This window comes from Acipenser ruthenus, chromosome 8, assembly GCF_902713425.1.
Source record: "Acipenser ruthenus chromosome 8, fAciRut3.2 maternal haplotype, whole genome shotgun sequence".
In the NCBI taxonomy this organism is placed as follows: Eukaryota; Metazoa; Chordata; class Actinopteri; order Acipenseriformes; family Acipenseridae; genus Acipenser; species Acipenser ruthenus.
The window spans coordinates 12,129,387-12,150,877 of record NC_081196.1 but is presented as its reverse complement, the minus strand read 5'-3'; the positions used below and the strand labels follow the sequence as shown (position 1 = coordinate 12,150,877).

The 21,491-nt window shown below is 36.6% G+C and overlaps 1 protein-coding gene across 2 annotated transcripts in view; it reads left to right on the top strand.

The window, feature by feature from the left end:
* LOC117972789 (platelet-derived growth factor D-like) overlaps window positions 1-21,491 on the top strand; it is a 58,542-nt gene that overhangs the window by 6,711 nt on the left and 30,340 nt on the right. The gene's annotated exons all lie outside the window — the stretch shown is intronic.

The following is a 21,491-nucleotide window of genomic DNA, read 5'->3' as shown; positions in this document are numbered from 1 at the left end:
ACAAAAAGGGAAAAGTATAATTGTATGCAAGGTGAGCAAAAGGAAAGTAAATAAAATGAATAGTTCTTGTTAATGGTAATTTTAGACTTTTTAAGATTGTAAATGTTCGGTGTTATTGTTGTCACGTTGTGCCATCTGCATTTTCATAATATTTCACTTCTTACCTGTTTAATGTAGGTTCTCCATAAGTCGTATTGTTGTTTCTGTTTTGATAGTTAATAACTATGCTGCTTACTGTCTATAGCAGCGGTTCTCAATCTGTGGTCTGTGGAAATGTTACATAATTACGGAAAGGAAGCGGCAGCATAGTTTATAGATCCCAAAATTTGAGACCTTAAAAACTCAATTACAAACGCAAGAAAATGCATGCATTGAGAATATCTTTTGGAGTGTCTAAATGTATTCTTTACTAGAGAGTTTGCGTCTATTGCGCTCACGTGCACAGCCGCTTGTAAAGTAAGGGATAGTTGCATTAACATAAGGCTGATTTGGGGTTGGAGGCACAAAGTGAAGTGCCTTCAACCAACAAAGCCATATGTTAGTGCCACACAACACACAAGCCCTGGAGTGTGTTTTTCAAAAAAACAAACAATTTTATTATATATATCCTTCCGCTTTGGAGAAAAAATAGTCCATCAAACAAGGTTCTATGTGTTGTAAACATTAAACTGGAGGTTTTCAGCATTTCCATTTATTGTAATTAATTAAAATGAATGAATCCTCTGTGCTGGTCTCTATAAACAGAGCTGACATAACCCGCAATGTTAGCCTTGTTAGTGACCAAGCATTTAAAAATGCCAGTCATGTATTTTTGTTGATAATGAAAAGATACAGAAAAAGGAGGCAAAGACAAAGTTCACTATCCACACATTACAAAAATACATTATTAGCATTTTAAGTGCTTGCACTAACAGGCTGCCATTGCGGTTTATGTCAGCACTGTTTATGGAGCGATTGAGACCAGCATGGAGGCTAACATAACACAATTGAGTAGCCTACTCTCGACCAGTCGAATTACGCACTAAAGCATAGAATCCATTTTTTTTCCTCTCTGTAAATTCGCTATGAAAAGGAAACTAGAACCATTCTTTAAAACCCCTAATTTTAAAATAGCTTTGCTCACAGAAATGCACCCATCTACCACATTAAAACAAAGAAAGGTAATCTACGGTTATTCTTATTATTACAATGATTTTTTTAGGTGCTTATTTTTCAGTAAGCTAGACTGTTTATTGTCTGGTCCGCTGGTATAAAAAATCAGGTGGTCCGTGAACAAAAAAGTTTGAGAACCACTGATCTATAGTATTCAGCAAAAAAATTAAAAAATTAAAAAATAACTTTTTTCAACCACTTCTAAATGATTAATTGAGTTGTTTCCAAAAATGGCCACAAGGGCTGTGCAACTGTAATCTCTATCCATGTTATAGAGTTTCCATTTTCTAAGTCACGGTTGCAGAGACGGTGGAAATCAGTTGCACACTCCTAGTGGTCAATTGAGCTTTTAGAAATAAAATGTTTTTTTTCTGGAATGCTGTAGTTTGTAAATGCTGATCCAAACAAACACATTTAGAGAGAATAGTAGGAAGGGTTTTTTCTTTTTTTTTTTAGTGAGGTGTTTCTGGTCATGTGCGTTATGGCATTACCAGTTGGTTGCTCTTCCTCCAAGTGTGCAGATGGCTTAGTAAAATAGTTCATAGTTTATTTCACATCAAAGTGAAATCATTTGGGTTTTAGTTAAGGTGTTGACACTTACAGTGATAACCTGGTTGTATGTACCCAATCTCATAAGTCTAACGGAGCAGAAAGCATTAAAGCTTTTTTGCAGAATTCAGTAATAAGAATCATTGGAATAAGTGTGCCAAAAATACTTAGAGAAGAGGTAAAGTCCCTTTATAAACAAAGGTAAACATAAGCACATGTATGGGGCATGGTTTTTAAGTTTCCTGGAAGGGGGGCTTATATATTTTTGTTATCCCTTGCCTCCGCCATTTTAATTTCGGAAATGGGCAAAATATAACGGTACTATTTGTACAATAATGGGGTGACGTTACTTTTTGGTTTCCGCAATGAGATATGTGCTTCATACGCAGAATAGAACTGTGTTCTCTTATTCTCTAGGCCAAGTTTGATCATGGGTATCCTAGAATAAAAAATCACCCTATTGTTTCCATATTTTTTATAAAGCTTCTGCGTCTACAGCAGGGGTTCCCAAACTTTTTTTGCTGTGCCCCCCTTCTAGTAAACAGTGCAATATTTAGAAAACTATAATTTTCCTAAAACAACATATTGTAACATTGCGTGTAAAATGAAAGCAGGCCCCACACAGGCAGTAGCTCTGTGCTCGAATTCAGCAGTTTATTAGCACAGGACAAATAAACAATTAAGGCCCACGCCAAAGCAAAACAAAACAATAGCGACCTATCTCTCTGTGCTGAATTCCAGGTTACCTCTCACTCTCACTGAGACAGATTCTGGGGGTACAAATGCATGTCCAGGATTGGTGAACACGGATAGACTTACAACCAACACTCCCCCACCCCCCCCCCCCCCCAGCTATTGACGTGGCGCAGCAAAACATTATGTAATACAGAAACATAAAAGACAGACAAATGGCACAGTCAATAAGTCCTGCAACAATGGAAATCGCCGGGTCGCTACAATATTGTAGCTTTCAGCGTGCTGTAGGTTCTACCAATATACAGTGCAGCTGGGAAAGATGCAACATTTCAAATGAATAGAGTAAATGGCAGTGGAGTCGCTGAGCTATGATAGGTCTGAAACGACACAAGCTCTGTGGATGGGGATTGGTCAGATTTGCCAGGGGGTAGTTGATTGAGTCAATCATCCTGGAGGTCCACCGAGTCTGCCATTTACCACAGAGCTTTTACAATCGCCAGGAAGTCAGAAAAAAGTTTTTCCGATCAGGTATTGGTGCCCCCCCAATAACCTTGTTGTGCCCCACAGTTTGAAAACCTGTGCTCTACAGTATCAAAGTATCATATCTCAGAAACCACTTGAGGAAGTGACTTCATATTTGTAGGATTATATGCTAGACACACTTACACAGCTATGATTCTTTCAATAAAGTTCTTTTACCAGTGTCAGTGTTGTACAGTAAAAAAAATCAATCAGATATGCCATCCCCTTTACATTATGTCCCTGGGTATGCTTTGTTTTTCTTTACAAAAACTCAAATTGCTAGTTAGGATGTGTATTTTCAAACATGAGCATCCCCCTGTGAGCTGCCCATTTGATTCTCATTTTTATACAAATTTTTCATATCATAAATAGAGAAACTCCTGATCGTTCTGGTTATTATACTGCCTGATGTGCTTATGCTGAGTACTCAGTGTTGTTCTGGTTTGGCAGTTTTAAGATGAGACTGCTTTAAAAAAAAAAAAAGTCATAAGCACTTTTTTCCAGTAGGAAAGCCAACTTCACAAATTAAGAATTAATACATTTAGGAAAACTTAAGTAAGGTCTGTACCTGATGTAAATACTGTAATTAGTGTCAGACCAGGTAGGATTATAGACCACCCATCCTCCTATCCTATCCTTGTGTCCATCCGGACATCTGCTTGTTAAAATGAAAGGTTACATTGGGCACTGTACAGTAATAAGTCATTGTCACGGAGAACGTTTGCTAGAAATCATTTCCAGAGTCAGACTGCACAGATCATTTGAAGAAGAATGGTTTGGGGAGCTTCGGCTACCGGTTCTTGCAGCTTACCGAACATGCGCAAGTTAGTTTAATTGCTAGTAAACATCTATAGTTAACACTTCACACACTTTTTTTGCACAGAAACAACTCTTTCTTCAGAGCGCCACCTTTCATAGACAAAAACTTGACTTCACCAAAATAAAGTACACATTTAAAACTGTCTCCAAATCCTCATCTTTTAACACATTCTTGTTTTGGATTCGTGTGCAAGCACACACACACACACACACACACACACACACACTGTGAGCTGTTTCTGTTATTAAAAGAATCAAAACATGACTATACAGTTCACTGAATCAGGAGCCCTACATTGTGCAATATGTCTTTCTCTTTTATTAAAATAACTTAATTCTTGCCTGTTGACCATTTGTGTGGCCCAAAGTTAATCTATCTGCCAAGTTCCACAATCACTGAACTGAAAATTATATAACTGATACATAATATTATCTTTTTGGCACTCATACAAGAGACATAATTTATAGTGTGACAGTGGATGTTAACATGTTTGTGGCCCAAGCAGCTATAGATTTATGCAAGCTAACACATTCTTGTATGTTGTAGTATGCCCATTGACCTGGTAAGAAAAAAAAAAAAAAAAATGTTATAAAGTGCACTGCACACCTTAGAAAAAAGACTAATTTTGCTAAAATAATTGATTCCTTTTCGCAAAATGTAATTAAAACATATATTTCATTTCCTTTCTTTTACATGGATTTGCAATCAATAAACAAGGCCCCATGTCCCATTAAGTGCTGTAAAGGAGGACACATCACTCCTTCCTTTCCCCTCGAGCAGAGCTCTCTACAGTACCCATCCTGCATCCTAATGAACAAAAGTGAGGATTCATAGACTTAAACACCACAGCATGTTATCTAACAAGGGTTTGAAATGGGTTTACCCCCTCTGTAGAAATTAGATATCTTGGAAACTTTGTGGAACGAGGTTGGTGTGAATAATACTTTTCTGAGTAAACTTAGCAGGGAAGGGATTTATGACACATGAGTTCCATTCCAGATCATTTTGAACTCAACAGGGACCTCCGAAATGTAGTATGGGAAAATAGAAACAGAGTTAAAATGATAAACATATGGAATTTGTGTACAGTATTTGTGGTTCTAACTGAGTTAAGTCCAAGAAGGTGAATGAACATCTTGCATCATAATTTTTTATTTCAGTTTCAATGATGAGTTTTGCCTTGTGGACTGTCTACTCAGAGCTGGGTAAAGACCAGCAGAACTCAGATAATTAAACCACACCATAAAAATGAAGGCAGTTATGAAAAACCTTCTACAAGAAATGGGGGTTCCTATTGATTGATGTTAGCATTATACAATGCTAACACAAAATCCTGTACTGCATATCTGACCTGGGATGCAAGGTTTCCTGGGTAAACTGTGGGTGATTTTCTGAATGGGACACCTCGGATACATTATATTTTTGAAATCCCTCAAATTGTCTTACAAGCCATTGTTTTCAGATCAGCGCACCACAGTCACTCACCTTGTAGCACACTGCATGTTTCTCGTGCTGTCTGCTTATTTATCTGACAGCCATATTCAGAAACACATACGTGTTAGCTTTTACTGAAGCCTGCTTTCTCAGTATCCGAACAAGCATTGCAACATTACATTAATGATTAAACATTATATCATGCAGTATTTTCTACCAAATATATTTTGTAACACTGGACCAGAAGACCATATGTTTAACAGGGGCACATTTTTCTTCTTTCTCCCAACTGATTAGGGGAAGCATTAGGGACACGACACGTTAAACAATCTGGAAACCATTGATCTAATGTATTCATTTGATTCGGTCCCAGATAATAATTTCAGTTCTACAGCAAAACAGTAATGATCTATTAAGGACAATAAAAAAAGAACACTACAACACAATAGCATGTGTAACTGTGTGCAGATTTCATTTCGCGATGCATACCTTCTTTAGATTTATTTTGTGAAAATGAGCTTTAATCCAATTCCATGTAACACAATAACAAACAAAAGCCAACAATATTCCCTGCCCATTCACTTTTTGTTTTCTAAACATGTGTGTTTGTTAAAGGAGATGTATTGCATTGTTAACTAGCTGAAGTCCAGTGTCTTTGTGTGTCTCTTGCCTAGTCAGCACAAGTCTGTGTTTAACAGCATGATGAAGAATAATGATTTTTCTTTATCTTGATGCAAGTGAACATCTGCTTTTAGGATTCATTTAATAACGGGCAGTTTGCTAATGGATAAGTAGGCTTGGGGAAGCTGCCGTGACTTGGACAGTATCTGTAAGTATTTACTTAAAACCTCAAAAAAACTCTTGCTCGTTCAGCTTTAATCAGAGCACTGTAATCGAGTGCCCAAATAAAACTCATTACAAAGTACTTTGATGAATTATTGAGTAATTAAAGCATTTCTTACATTTGTAGAATTCTCGGGAATTTGTAGAATTTTAGCATAAGAAACAAATAGTTTATTATATTTTTATTATATAAAAAAAAACACAAATTGATTGAGATTGAGACGTTATTGAAGCATCCGTTATTATTTTTTTTTTTTTTACAAAGCTCGGCAGGGCAGAATGGTAACCAGAATGGCCCTAAAGTTTTCTTAAGTTGAACCTGGACTGAGATGCAGCATGGCTTGATATGCCATAGAAGTATAAGTGCATGACTGCAAGACTTAACAGCAGCCTATCGTATACTGTACATCTTGTCAGAGCACAAATATGAGGGATAAAAGAATGAACCCGCAATGGAAAAAATCAGTATTTTATCAAAATACTGTACTGAAGTAGACATTTTATTGTATTTCAATTGTGAACTCTCTATCTAGTAAGGTTACCTCCTTTTAAGAACACATTGTGTTGGTCTCTTATCCGGCCTTATTAGTAAGTTTTTACTGTGAATCCCAAGTAGAATTATGCTTTGGATTGTGGATAAATACAAAAGCCTAAACCCTTACACTCATCTTAACTTCACCGATGGGGTCATATTTTTAATCATTGACAATGAACTCCAAGCCATTGGGTTCAGATATTCTAACATATATAATAATACATACAACAATATCACTCAATCAGCCATTTATCTTTCTGATTTGGTCACAGAGAGACAAAATCCAAATTGGTAAGGTTCGCTTTAGAATCCTTTACGATAGTATTTGTAATGATTTTGCACTTAACTTCCTTGTTTGCAATATGGTTGAAGGAATTGATTTAACCTTTTGATCAGATTGTGCATGTCGTTTTTTCAGAAGCTTTTCAGAGGCTGAAAAAGGACATAAGTCAATAAACCAGGAAAATGTGGTCAAATCAGAAATAACCATATAGAATTATACGCACATAATTGGATATTAAACATGTAAGAAATTTGTTAATATGAAATTGTAGATGATCCCTTAAACATGACCAAAAGAAATGGTGAAGTTCACCTCTTCTGGAATGTAAATGTTATTACTAGCATTCATCACAGCTCATTCAATGTGCAGTTTGTTAGTAAAAGGGTGAGCAGTCATTCAGTAAATAAAGTAAACTTTTAAGCATGTATTTTTTTCTCATGCTGGAGATGTCTCTTAAACTTGAGCAAATCTGCTGTAAAACACTTGCTTCTGTTTATAGTTATTGGCAAATAGAACCCGGTCTATAATAACCGCACAGGTTATAGCAAGACAGTGTTTTAAGAACATAAGACATTTATATATATAAAAAATAAAAACTACACTTTCTAGCATGACATGAAGGTTTACAATACTAGTGGTAAACTGCTGTTCCTTGTTAATAACCTTCAAATATCGTTTATAAAATGCAGTTTTTCAGTGGTTGAACTGTTTGCTATTATTGAATATGAAAACTACACTCAGATAAAATAATCATTCTGGCAGATTAGGTATAAAACTAATTTCGTAAGGGAGTAATAATACATAGGTGTGAAAATGCGAAACAGTGTCATGAATATGTTACCATCTTTGAAGCTTTGTGTTACAGCGTGATGAATTACTTGGGGAAATGAAACCAGATGAATATTCTTCTTTTGAAGGATTTTTGTTTAACTTTTTTGTGGGTTATAAGATAAATAAAACCTAATACAAATGTATGATAGTTTATTTAATACATGAATACTGCCATTTCCATCAGCAGTACTGCCATTGTCTGTACACCAAGTAAAATTTTAACAAGGAATCATTATCTTCTGTCTGTACATCAAACTGGCTCTTCAGTTATTTTGCTCACCCCTTTTGTTCTGTTTAGATATGAGTTTCATTTCTCCAGTAAGCTTATTCATGGATTACGGTTACCATCCTGGAAATCAGAAAACCAAGTAACTGAGATCTCACACCATAGGCTAAGTAACAATAGAAAAGTACAATAAAACTAATTCTGCAGTTTTTAACTCATTCATCTTGCAGTGGTACTGAAAAATCCCATACTTTTTAGTAAATACTATTACAAAACACTGCATTCTAAGGCTCCAAAGTAGTGCAGTATGCTGCATCATATTGCCTAATACTGCAAGATATTTTTGTATACTAATAAAAGCAATACAGTTGTGAAACAAATTAGATGTTTGCAGTCACGCATTGCCGTAATGTAACCAGCCCCCTATGTATAGGTCACTTCCTGTGTGTAACATGCATGGCTGAGGTGCCATGGGCTAGATCTTTTTTTATAACCTACACATGTTTTATAATGTGCACATTGTGTATGCTATGCTATTAATAAATAAATACATTTGTAAACTATATAGAATACTAAAACCTGAGTATATGCAGAAAACAATTAAATTGTACACAATACTGTATTTTATAAATGAAAAGATGTAGATAATAGCAAAGATGTGGAAATAAAAAAAAGCTAATTTTAGCACAACGTCCTTCAGAAGTAAATCTGCCCTCTACATTGCATGGTGGTGGTACAACCTGCAGCCAGATTGATCATGATACACCAGCTACAGAAAACTAGCCTCCAAAATGCTGATGACTGCCCTGAAACTGACAGATTGGACCCCATGAATGTGATTTATGACCTCTGTCTGGAACATCTGTTTCATGCTGATTTTCAACTAGTCCTAGCCAGAATAAAAGATTAAAAAATAAAACACTGCTACACTGTTGAATTCTCTTGCTTGTTTAGTATTATCGTGTAGACTAAGCCTTGGAAACACCAGCAGAACAGATGGAAGAGGGATATGGCCTTGGGCTGGAATGGATAGAGGCATTGGGGAAGAATACAATGTGGTGCCGTTAGTTTATTTGGCTTGGAGATGGTTGGACTGAAGCCAATAAGCAGCAGGAGATGAATATGCAAGATTTGATGGTAAAATCAAACCAGGTACTACAAGAAGAGCTACAATGAAAGGGGTTTGTCTGTACATGGAGAAAAACAATCCTAGACACTCTTTGATATGTGGAAACCGATAATGTAGAGTTCTTAAAGAAATTAGCCAGTTGCACAATACCATTCAGAAAACAAATGTTTTTAGCGTGCAGCGCAGAATACTGTGCAGGTCTTGGCTGCTTGCCCACCATAACTTGTGAACAAGAGCTTCAGAATCTGTGATCTAAAGTTGAAGTGGTCATTTAGAAATATAAAAGCATCTGTCTGTGATATAATGCTGGTTAAGCTCTACAAAGCACCTGATGACAACTCAATCAATCTGTTTAACACAGTATTACCAGCATATCACAAAAACTGCTCTGCTGGAAGACCAGTTAAAAGGTTTCTTCATTCTAAAGGTAAAGAGCAATCTAATTCCTCCCTTGCTATGCAATGACGTATTGAACAGAATCTGTCACACAGTATCAGACTGCAGCAGTGTGCTTAGCTAAACAACATTTAGTGTTTTGTTTCATTCAGCTTCAGCCTTCTGTACCAAGGTTACATTATGTAAACCAACTTATTTTTCAGTGTTTGAGGACAATACATTCAATATACACGTAAAATATGAAGCGATTAACAGAAAAGGGTGTAATTCGGTAACAGAAAAAAATAAAAAACAGGCCCCACTTGTCATTCTTAATCCACTGTGGGTCAGAACCTGAAAGGGACGTCAAACTCGGACGTCGAAATACTAACATGTGCATGTGTCTTGAATAGAATAAAGGGCAAGAAAGAACTAGGGAATACAGGAGGAATGCAATCGCATGTACAGGAGGCATTATCGTCACAGCCAGGAGATCCAGGAAAGACTGAAGTCTGTTAGTATTTCTGTTAGTAGAATAAACCTTTGTGACTGAATATGACAACCAAAACATCGCTCAGGGACAAAAATGACAAGATTGTTGGCAGCAGACATCAGCAGAGGATGACAATCCAGACATCAAATATTGTGAGCAAAGAAGCAAGCTTCCTAAGATGTTTGACCTGATAATGAGAACTAATTACCATATTTCCTGAATTCAGATGATTGATGTACATCCCAAATCTAATTTCGGCTTGACACATACACAGCAGAACAATAAATACATGTGACCTACATTGATGTATTGAAGTGAAATATTGCCAAGAGGTAACATACACATAGTAATGGTGTTATAAAAAGCAGAGAACCGAGATGGAGCCCCAAGGTTCTTCAGATTGTAAGTCAGTAAGAATGAATGAGAAACCGTCCAGACTGGCAGCCGGGGGTCAATTAAGATCTACAGTAAACCAATCCAGAGCTGTGACGTGATCAATCTGGATACAGTACTTGGACCATGCTTATACATAAAGGCAGTGGTGGATAGGGCAGCTGTGTGGAGTCTGGGCAGCAGTGTGGAGTAGTGGTTAGGGTTCTGGACTCTTGACAGGGGGGTCATGGGTTCAATCCCCAGTGGGGGACACTGCTGCTGTACCCTTGAGCAAGGTACTTTACCTAGATTGCTCCAGTAAAAAAACAACTGTATTATTTTTTACATACATAAATTGTATGTAAAAAATAATGCGTAAAAAAATAAATAAATAATATAATTCTATGTAAAAATAATGTGATATCTTGTAACAATTGTAAGTTGCCCTGGATAAGGGCATCTGCTAAGAAAATAAATGATAATAAATAATAGAGCACTGCTTTTTCTTCCCAGATCTTAGTAATGTGTTTGTTTGTTTTTGCTAATGCCGTTTTTTATCATGGTTTGGAGTAGAATTTACCAATTTATGTATCAAGTAGTATTCCAGTATCCCAGCCGATTGTTACACAGATGTAGCAATAGCTATTTCGTGAATGTCCAGCTTCTAGCGTTTGTAAATCATTATCAGGAACAAATTCCTCTCTCAGCCTTCTCAAACTTGCATCATCTTCTGTCAACAGATTTCAATTTGGTGTCTATTTTAATGATCTGCACACATCCATACAATAATACCAAAAAAAAATGTGCAGATCCAACTTATATTATCTTAATTATTATTATTTATTTTTTAGCAGACAACCTTATCCAGGGCGACTTATAATTGTTACCAGATATCACATTATTATTACATACAATTACATGATTTTTTACACATTATTTCTACATAGTTACTCATTTATACAGTTGAGTTTTTATTGGAGCAATTTAGGTAAAGTATGTTGCTCAAGTGTGGGAGGCTGTGTGGTCCAGGGGTTAAAGAAAAGGGCTTGTAACCAGGAGGTCCCCGGTTCAAATCCCACCTCAGCCACTGACTCATTGTGATCCTGAGCAAGTCTATAGTTACAGAGTTGTTATATGAAATACAAATACCTGCTGTCTCATTAGACAATGAATGCTGCATAAATAAAACATGTGATTGTACACATTAGCTGAAGTGAAGATGTGCTTTACATCAAGTAAAGCCATGGCAGACAATACTCATTGCTTCACTGAATTCATATCAGCACAGCATAAGCTTTGCATCTTCTAGGAACATGTAGGACTCTGCTGAAAAATAACTAGGGTGTCTGCAGCGATTTAACATCCCAGGTGTGAAGAAAATCTCTTTTCCTTCAGGTTTCATTGGCCGTGCTAATGAGAAGGCTCAATGTGTGATCCTGTAAATTGGAGTAAGATTGAACTTGCAAGTAAATGTGCTAGCTGTTGTTTTTTCAGAAATGTAAGAAACTGTTTTCTAAATGTTCCTCTCAAGAAAAATCAGTAGCAGAACATTCAGGTTTTCATTTTCCAAGAACTCAAATGGCCCTTTTCCACCGTGACAAACTGTTTTACCTTTCATTTTATGTTTTACAGCCATAAGCTACAAACAAGGCCAAATTCACTTAACATGCTTCCCTCAAACAGATGGTCCAAGGACACTAGCCAATTTGAACGTTTAAACTGCTAGATTGAATAATTACCTAAAATAAGACACTTTCAACTGCTGGTTAGCTGTTCTTGGATGAGTCAGGGGTGAAAGACACCAATGCCAATTATTGACACATTATATTTGTACAGACAGCCAATACATAGAAAATATGGCACTTTATTCGTATTACTGTTTTTTTGGTGTTAATGCCAGAGAGAAATGCTTTCTCTCTCTCTTGTCTGTTCAATACATTTCTTTCTAGTGAATGTGCTTTGTGCATGAGTGTACAAAGATTATAGAGACTGTTCGTAAATCATACCTATCATGGTCTTCGGTTTGCTAAATAGATATCCTATCTGCAGTTTTGACGGAAGCAACATATATATTTTCAGACTACCTGAAAGTAAGGCATCTAAAAGGTGAGCTTTCTTCACCTAGCAGGGTATAAGATATCAATCAAATTATTTTCAAAACTGCACACGTAGAGTCAGTAGAAGAGCACAACATGTACGTTTTATGGAATTATTTCATTTAGCTATACGCCCTTTAATAAATAGATTCAGAACCGCAGTCTCTCAGCGCAGTCTATAATTTTATAAAGCACAGAACACTGCTGTTTCCATTGACCTTGTGTTTATCAAGTAGTTTTTTTTTTTTTTTTTAGCAAGTTTATAATTATTTTTGCTAACAAGCAGTAATAAAAACTTTAACTGCGTAGGCAGCGAAAAACGCCTTTGAGCAAAAGGCATCTGAGATTATTTAAATTCTCTTTGGGAGAATGCCACTAGGGGTGATGCCTGTGTCTCGTTAAGAATGTGGTGCTTTTGGTATCAGAATGCTTTTCATTACTGGGCTGAAAATGCAGGACTATTCATTTGCTTAGGTTATGGACAAGCAATCATTCTACTGTGGGAGCGGCCGAGCTTGTCTCAGGCGGATTACATTCAGACAGTCTTAGTATACACGACTGAATAACACATAACTAATTCTGCTCAGCTGGCTGTCTGACAAAAGTGATTCTTAATTGAATAAACATTTTCAATGTATGTGTGTTTTTTGGTAGTCCCTAGAGATTGCGGTTTAAATCTCACAGCAACCTGTGTTTTTTTTATTTTTGGATAAATAACTGCTGTCACTGGCAATGGCAGTTCCTGTTACCCAGTCACCCAGTAGTTCATTTTTCAAATGCAATGCAATTAAAACAGTTGAAGTATATACCATCTGCATACATATGTATGCATGTAGTAGCATGTGATTAATTGGGTTGCAGCCTACCCCTGACACTTAATCCAGTGATATGCCAATACATGGGTAATTTGAATGTATAGCTTTTTGTTAATGGCCAAAATGAAGGCAATAATAATGAAGTGATACCAACTTGAGACATTTTGAGGCATGAAACAGAATATACATGTTGGCTATAATGTTAGTTGTCCACTTGCTGCTGTTGCTGTGAATAATATATATATATATATATATATATATATATATATATATATATATATATATATATATATATCACTGCATACAGTAGCAGCAGATGGACTCACCCAGTGGTTTCCCCGACTCTGGTCCTCAAGATCCATTTCAGTACAGATCTTTTTTTCAACCAGGTCCTAAATTAGTTAATTGATTGGGTAAGTGCCATTTACTTGCCTCATCATATAATTCATTAGTATGTGAAACATTAATTGATTAGATTTGGCAGAACTGCTCTCTCCAGAGCAAGTATTATCTAAACCACTAAATAATGCTTTATGAGCTTTCAGTTACCATATGGACGAGTATCACATGGTTGTCACATGAAATAAGTTATCAGGGGAGACCACTGAAGAAGGTTGTTTGATTGAATGTGCTTCTTTTTGGACCGCATACAGAACTGGGGCAGAAACTTGGAAAATTCAATTTAATGTCAACAAATGCAGTGTTACATGCCAGTCACAAAAACGTAGGATCCAAATACGTAATGGGGGGAGGGAGGAGGGGGGAGGGGGGAGGGGGGAAGGGGGAGGGGGTCCAACCAAAAGCAGCAAGACTAATCCCAGCAGGGCTTACAGGAATGTGCTATGAAGATAGGCAGAAAGAACAAAAATCTATTTAGCCTGGAGCAAAGGAGAATTAGAGGGGCGGGGCATTATTGGTCTTTAAAATCCTAAAAGCAGTTGACAGTTAACCCTAATCTTTACTTTAAGAGTAATACAGAAACCACAATCAGAGGACACAGTTTGGAAATGAAGTGGAGATAGACTTAGGACAGAGGGAAGGGAGACACTTCTTCACTCAAAGAGTGGTGAGGGTATGGAATGGGTTACCTAGTCATGTTGCTGAAACAGAATTACTTGCAACCTTCAGGACCAAACTTGACAATGTTTTGATATCAATCAGCTTAGTACATTTCCTTGTGTTCTTATGGGGGGTGGGGTGGAAAGGTGATCAAAGAAAAATGAGAAAAAAGGCTGATGACTTCATGTTTCTAAAATTGCCATATCCATACCCATCTCATTTACTCAGTCTAGTTATATGCTGTAAAATGCATAGCTAAAATCTAACTAAAATATCCTGGCTATCATTTATTCTTCACCAGCCACAATGCCACACTTTTTATATTTCAAAGGTTAGAAATCCCCTGTTTAGTCTTCCAAGCTACATATGAAGTGAGATGATTAAAGAAAAAAATCAATCTGGACTGTCAAATGACAGCTGATTTACAGACTAGAAGGGTAGGACATGATTACTATTCACACTGCAGTTCATGCAGAGCAAGTAATGTGTGAAGTAGATCCAGGTTTGTTCATATGCTCTGCAACATCAAGGTGCTATAAAAATGTTGAAATGAGAAAACAAGGTGGTCTGTTTTAATGATCCAAACACTTGAAGGGCATCAGTAGATTTGCCACTGTTTATATCATTAAAATAGACTCAAAGTTATGTTAAAAGCTGTATATTTCTTTGTGGCTGCTGCCTATCGTAAAGGCCAAGAGGAAAGAGTGTAAGGGGCAGTGTTGTGTCACCCTGCAGATGAGATGAGATTACAGTGGTTAAGACATTGGCTTGGAAAGTGAGTGGCCACTGGTTTGTGGCCGGCATTCACCTGTTACATACACAATCCATTACATCTATACACATTCATACACAATTACATCTATACACATGCATACACTGTGAAGGGGACACCACAGTGGTGCCTTATTAGGAGGCCTTCTACTGAGAATCCAAAAAGACGTGCTGGATAACACTTTACTGAACAAGAATAGAAATTTTCCTATGAGGGTTAATTATATTTTAAATTATTGATTTTTTTTTTTTATCAGGTTTACCCAAAGCTAGTTTAAGTGTTGCTCTGATGGTATACACTGTAGCCTATTCCCCGTAGAAGTGAGACTTGTTGTAGTCAGTGATTCATTTTCCTAGTTAAGCATAATTGAAATGAATACAAATTAAATTCTGCACTGCATTGCAAAACATTGCTGTGGGATTGTGCCTGCTTTTCAAGCACATGCTTGTGTTCATGTTCGAGGTTCAAACTTTTGGCCATTATTTGAGTAGTAAAGAGCTTCTATTTACCATACTGCCCTGTGTAGCTTATTCTTTGGGATTTACAGTCCAGTTACCGTATTCGCTCGAGTAAAAGTCGACCTTGTGTAAAAGTCGAGCCCCCCATTGTAAGGGCGAGATTCAGGTATCTTTTTTTTTTTTTTCATTTGTTATTGAAACAGATGGTAAGTAGTTTAGTGTAACAGAAAACAAAAGGTAACTCCTGAAATCAAAACTGTTGTTAGAGTACACTTCAGGTGTTAGTTTTCCTAAATATATGTATTTAGATATCCTGACGGCGTCTGAGCGGCAGATTTGCAAAATTAACAATTTTATAAGCACTTCTACCGAGAACCGCAGTACATGTGTGTGTGGTTGTTTTTTTTTGTTTTTTTTGTATAGCCTACAATAGTATTATTTCAGTATACAATCCCCACCCCCACTTCCTTCCTAGCCCACATGGATGTATGTATTTCAGTGGAATGTGGGAGGTGGTGTGGTCTGGCTGTACAACTGCATCTGTGTTTTACGTGACAGCTCATTTTTTTATAGATAGACAATGTCATGGAATCGTTTTCGCCAAATCTTGAGATGTTTGCGTTTTTGATTTGAGAGAACGAGGGCAACAAGGACTTGCCTACAACAATTGATGTGCTGCTGTTTATCACAGAAGCACTATGCTGCAGGGTCACGCAATTGAAAAGGTATTATTATTATTATTATTATTATTATTATTATTATTATTACATACCTGTCAACTTTTGAAAATACAAAATCGGGAGTGTAGATTGGCAGCGGCAGGGGGGGCGCAGGGTGCAGGTCCGTGGCTAAGTACTGTATGTGAATGTCTCTCGCACTGAATGCATGCCTGCACAGGGCTCCCCTGAGTCCTAAACCCTGCTAGATACAGACGGGGATTGCAGTAACCACACACCGGCCATGACTTTTGCAGACATTAACGTTTTGCTGACATAAGGGGTTTTTTGCTTGTGTATCAGTCAACCCCCCCCCCCCCCCCACAACTTCAGGATTGTGTTTTGGGGTTAAATTTCTCCACTTATACTCGAGCACATATGGTAGTTTAATCATATAGAAAATAGATTTCCCAGAGTTTAGAGCAAGCATTTCTCATTCTTTAGCAGTATTTTTTTAAGCTTCCCTGTGACGGTCTCATAAACTTAATTTTTAAAGTGTTTTAGAGAGGCAAAATGTAACAGCACCTTTCACTTTGACCTGTATGGCTGCCACAGTGGGGTCATGTGATTTTTTTGTTTTCCGGATGATAAAGACCTAATAATTTGATATTACCTTATTGTTTGGTTCAAAGTTCTATTCTGTGATTCTCTTGGTTAAGTCAATCAAGGGTATCGTACAGAAAAACGGACTCTTTCATGGCAGATACTTTGTAAAGCTGCCACCACCACATTGTTATATATTAGAAATAATTTGAGGTGTTGTGACTTCATATTTGCAGGCTTCTATAAACCCTCCTTCCTTTGGGTAACTTAATGTGTAGACCTTTGAGTACCAGCAATGCACTGTCTTCTTTGAAAGTACAGTAGATGGCCCAGATTGCTGACAACACTGTGCCATGCAGAATCAGTTTCAACAATCCTGTACTGTTATTCCACCCAAATGGAATCAGTAGTGTGCCAGGGTAGACGGGGAATATCGTAATTCTGTTCTGGAAGAGCTGATGTATTGGTTTCATCGAGGTAGCATTTTGTAGTTTTGGCTGCCTGTTGGCTGCTCAGATTGAATTATTATTATTATTATTATTTATTTCTTAGCAGACGCCCTTATCCAGGGCGACTTACAATCGTAAGCAAATACATTTCAAGTGTTACAATACAAGTAATACAATAAGAGCAAGAAATACAATAACTTTTGTTCAAATGTGCCATTAGAAGAGAATTGTAGTAAAACAAAACAGTTAATCTGTTTGCTTTTGTTTTGTAATAATTATATGGCAGTATGTAGGCCTAAGGAAGTGTAGCTAACTTAATAGTTAACAATGATGTCATGTAATGTTTCAACACAAGATTTTATTATTATTTAAACCAGGGCTTCGCCTTTGGGCCACCATGTTATTTCCTAATTAGGTATATGGAAGATCACCTCACTGAGGCCTTAGAAACAGTTTGTGGATTGTCTTTTCCAGCCAGATTGCAGAACAGTAAGGCACGTCATACCTCTCCCCACATGGCCACAAGGTTGCCTTCTGGTTGACCTGCTCTAGCGCCATTGAGACCATGTTATCGTTCCATTTGCAGTCTAGTGTAATTGGCTCCAATTAGGTGCAATGCAGAAAAAGCCATTATTATACAAGGTTGTTCTGCTTGTATAAAAATTGCGCCTAATGTAATTAGAAATGTCATTAGAAAAAAAAGTTTCCATCAGCAACAGACTATATTCAGTACTGCATACTTTTGTAGTATATTATCCATTTCACCTTTTTTTTTTTTTTTTTTTTTTTGAGAATCTCATAAATTTTCCATGCCTTTTATTCTGCTTTCGTGCCCTAATTTGATCTAATGTAAGCTTTTTATTTCATGACTTCTGTGCTTAAATTATTGCTGAAAATCATTCTGCTATGCCATTGCGCATGATGGATTCCTGGAAAGGGGCCGGTTAAACTAATATATATAGGGAAGTTGGCTCTTTTGAGCAAACACACACACACACACACACACACACACACACAGTATATATATATATATATATATATATATATATATATATATATTATAGCTGTCAATCGATTACAATTTGTGGACATCAGTTGATTAATCAGTAGATTAATCCGTAAACATGTTTAATAAAGGTAACCATATTATAGCGGCTGTCCTGCATAGTAATACAAAAAAAATCAATAGAATTTAAATAAAAAAAATTGGGATTAAAAGGGAAGACTTTGTGATAAAACCAAGTAAAACTCAGTGCCCTATCAAAAGCCAGGGATAATTTTATGCAGGCTTAAAAAAAAAAAAGCTTGACAGAGGAAATCAACCTCTTAAGCGTCAACCATTTTTGATATAGTTGTCTGTCCAAAACAATGACAATAAAGAGATCAATATGCAAGGCCTTGTGCCTGTGTCGCACTGTGTTAATTGGAGTGGTTTTAAAGGTTACAGTGTTTTATTCCAGTTTCTTCACTATAGAGTAGCTTACTGTCAACTCTACTCTGTTGATAGATCACTGAAAACTGCTCTTTTCATTATAGTAGTGGACAGTAAATTGGAAGAAGAAACACTTCTTCTTCATCTTCTTCTTAAATAAAGACCCATCACAGGGGATTTTATGTTTAAGTGACAGTTCTGTTCCCATTGCAATGTACCGTTGTTCAGTAAAGCAAATCAGGTTTGGTGTGACAAAAAAGAGTGGGATTGTGCAGGTGCCTCATCATCTAAAAACAAAGCGTTTTGAAATATGAAGAAAGTTACCTGGAAATTGGATTTGCCTGTGTTGAACCTCGTCCTCAGTGTGTAGTCTGTGGTGATCCACTGGCTAACGACAGCCTATTTATTAAAAACAAAAGTGAAGCCGGAGAAACATGTGTTTTTAAAACGTTTATAGTGATTTTAGTAATATATTTATTCAGAGAAACTAGTGTCCAGTTCATCAGAATGTAAAGAAAAAGAGTAAAATTTATAGGAGGATCCATTTTACAAAAGGTACGAGGTATGCGTGTGTTGGAATTAGGTGTGGTGTTCTGTGCCTAGGATGACATCTGTAACCAGAAATTTTGGCAAATACTTGCGATTGGTTGATTTGTGCTATGTGATTTATAATTATCACTGTTGTGATGGGTAAAAAAATTGGTTAAAAAGGTTGATAACCCCTGTTCTAAGATACAGAATCAGCTGGCTCCACTGTCCTAGTTAAAAATGGAAAAAAATGTGAACAATTTGTGGTGTTTGTAGTTTGTACGTATTTAGAATGTGTTAAGCAAACATCCCGATTATTTGTGGTAGTTGTGGTATTCTTGTAATCTTCAAATGACATAGAGATGTAGAACTGGAAGGATGCAGCTTGCACACGTTGCTTGTAGATTTTCAGCTTTGCTAAGCAGTTCAAATTTACAGAAGTGCTATGTCAGAAGCTTTAGAATGGCTACGTGACTGAAATACAACCCATGAGATTCTGGTGCAGCAGAAGAGGTTGGCAGAATATGTATCCCCCTGCAGGAGATTAATTTTCCTTGTGACAGGGATATTGTGGAATTGCTCGTATGGTAGTGTGTATGTACAAATGATTGTGTGTCATGCTTATAGTTTTATAGGCATCAGAGTCTAGGTGACAGTGACCTTGAATTTTAGTCTTGATAGCTGTATAACCTTTAATGTAAAGCAAAGCGATCAACCTGTTTTTCATACTGCAGACTTACAGGTATTTTGTTTTAGAAGTTTTTAGTATTTTCTTGCATCCATAATGCATAAGCCACTTAAATTGAATTCAGCTGATAACTAATGTTCAGCTATGACACTATATATTATATATTATATTATATCATGTTATACATATTTTAATCTGGCTGAACAGATGGTAACAGAGAGAGACAGCTACGTGGAACAGAGAGACTTGCCACTTGCAAAGGCCTTAAGAGCTCCCGTTCGTTGCTGAATGAGATTCAAGAAAATTGCCATAGATACAGTACACATCAAATAAAGGATTGTCCTGTAAAACTCAAATGATTTTAGTGTGCTCATGGGGCTCCCCCAGTTGCTGCTCAGTCACATCTAAGTATAGGCCCACTGATGCATCCTGCATAGAGTGCTTTGGGTGACTGACATGAATAATCAAAAACTACCATTTGAAAAAAAAGGCAGCATGATTTCTTGATTTTTTTAATGTAATATGACCCTTCTAGGTCCTGTGTGAAAATCAGCCCTATCATAGCTACTGGTATCAAGTAAGCATGTTTTTCAGAACTGTCTATAAAGACGTCTACTATTTACATCTTCTTTTTAATTAAACACAATGTTAAATACTTACTAACTCTTCCAGTAATCATATGGAAACACTCATTAAGGCTGATTTACTGAAGTGAGATGAGGAAGCATATCATTGTTGCTGAGGCTTCAATGCACACTGCTTCACCTATGGGCTTCAGTGCACAGAGCAATGTTAATATGCTTCCACACCTTCACATCAGCCATGAGGTGTCTTCAGAAGCTGCTGTTTGTTTTTTTGTTTTTTTAGCTGGAATAGGATTGCAATCAAATAGTGATATAAGCAGAAACCTCAACGGAGAATTAAACAGAACACACATAATAATTTATCAGACAAATAAGAAATGACATATCAGAGAAATGTAGCTGTAATAAAGTATGCATGTAATCCAGTATTCCTGGCCAGATTCCAACAAAGGTGTTTAAAAATCTTCTCACCCCAGTAACCAGAGATCTCTTTTAAAAGATTCTCAGTACACACAGCTATGGCCAAAGGTTTTGCATCAGCCTATAGAATTAACTAATTTGGGTTCATAAAGTCGATTGAAACCTGCTGAATAATATTATGTTAACATATTGAATTGCATACCGCTTTTTAGTTTTCCATATACTTAAACAAAAACTGACAACAATTTTAAAACTTGACTTTTCGAAATCTAACATGAAATACTGTGCTGCTATTATGGCTTCCGGTAGACTTTTGCAATATCATTTTGTAGTTTCTTTGATTACATGATATTAAATAAAATATCTAAATTATGTTCATATAGTTTTTTTTTCTGTTTGTTTTTCACTTATGTCTCAGTTCTAAAATTCCAGGTGATGCAAAACCTTTGGCCAGAGCTGTATTCTCTATTCAGTATCAGCTTGGAATAAGTCAGAATCAGTCACAGTAACTGGACATCTTTTCTATGTGGCAGCCATGTATGATCTCATGTAGAAAACCAATATATGTTGCATATCAGTAAACTGTGTACCGATGTGTCAATCCTATTAATTCTTATATAATACCAAATTGATCATAACATGTGATTTCAAGATTTATGAATAGGGACCAC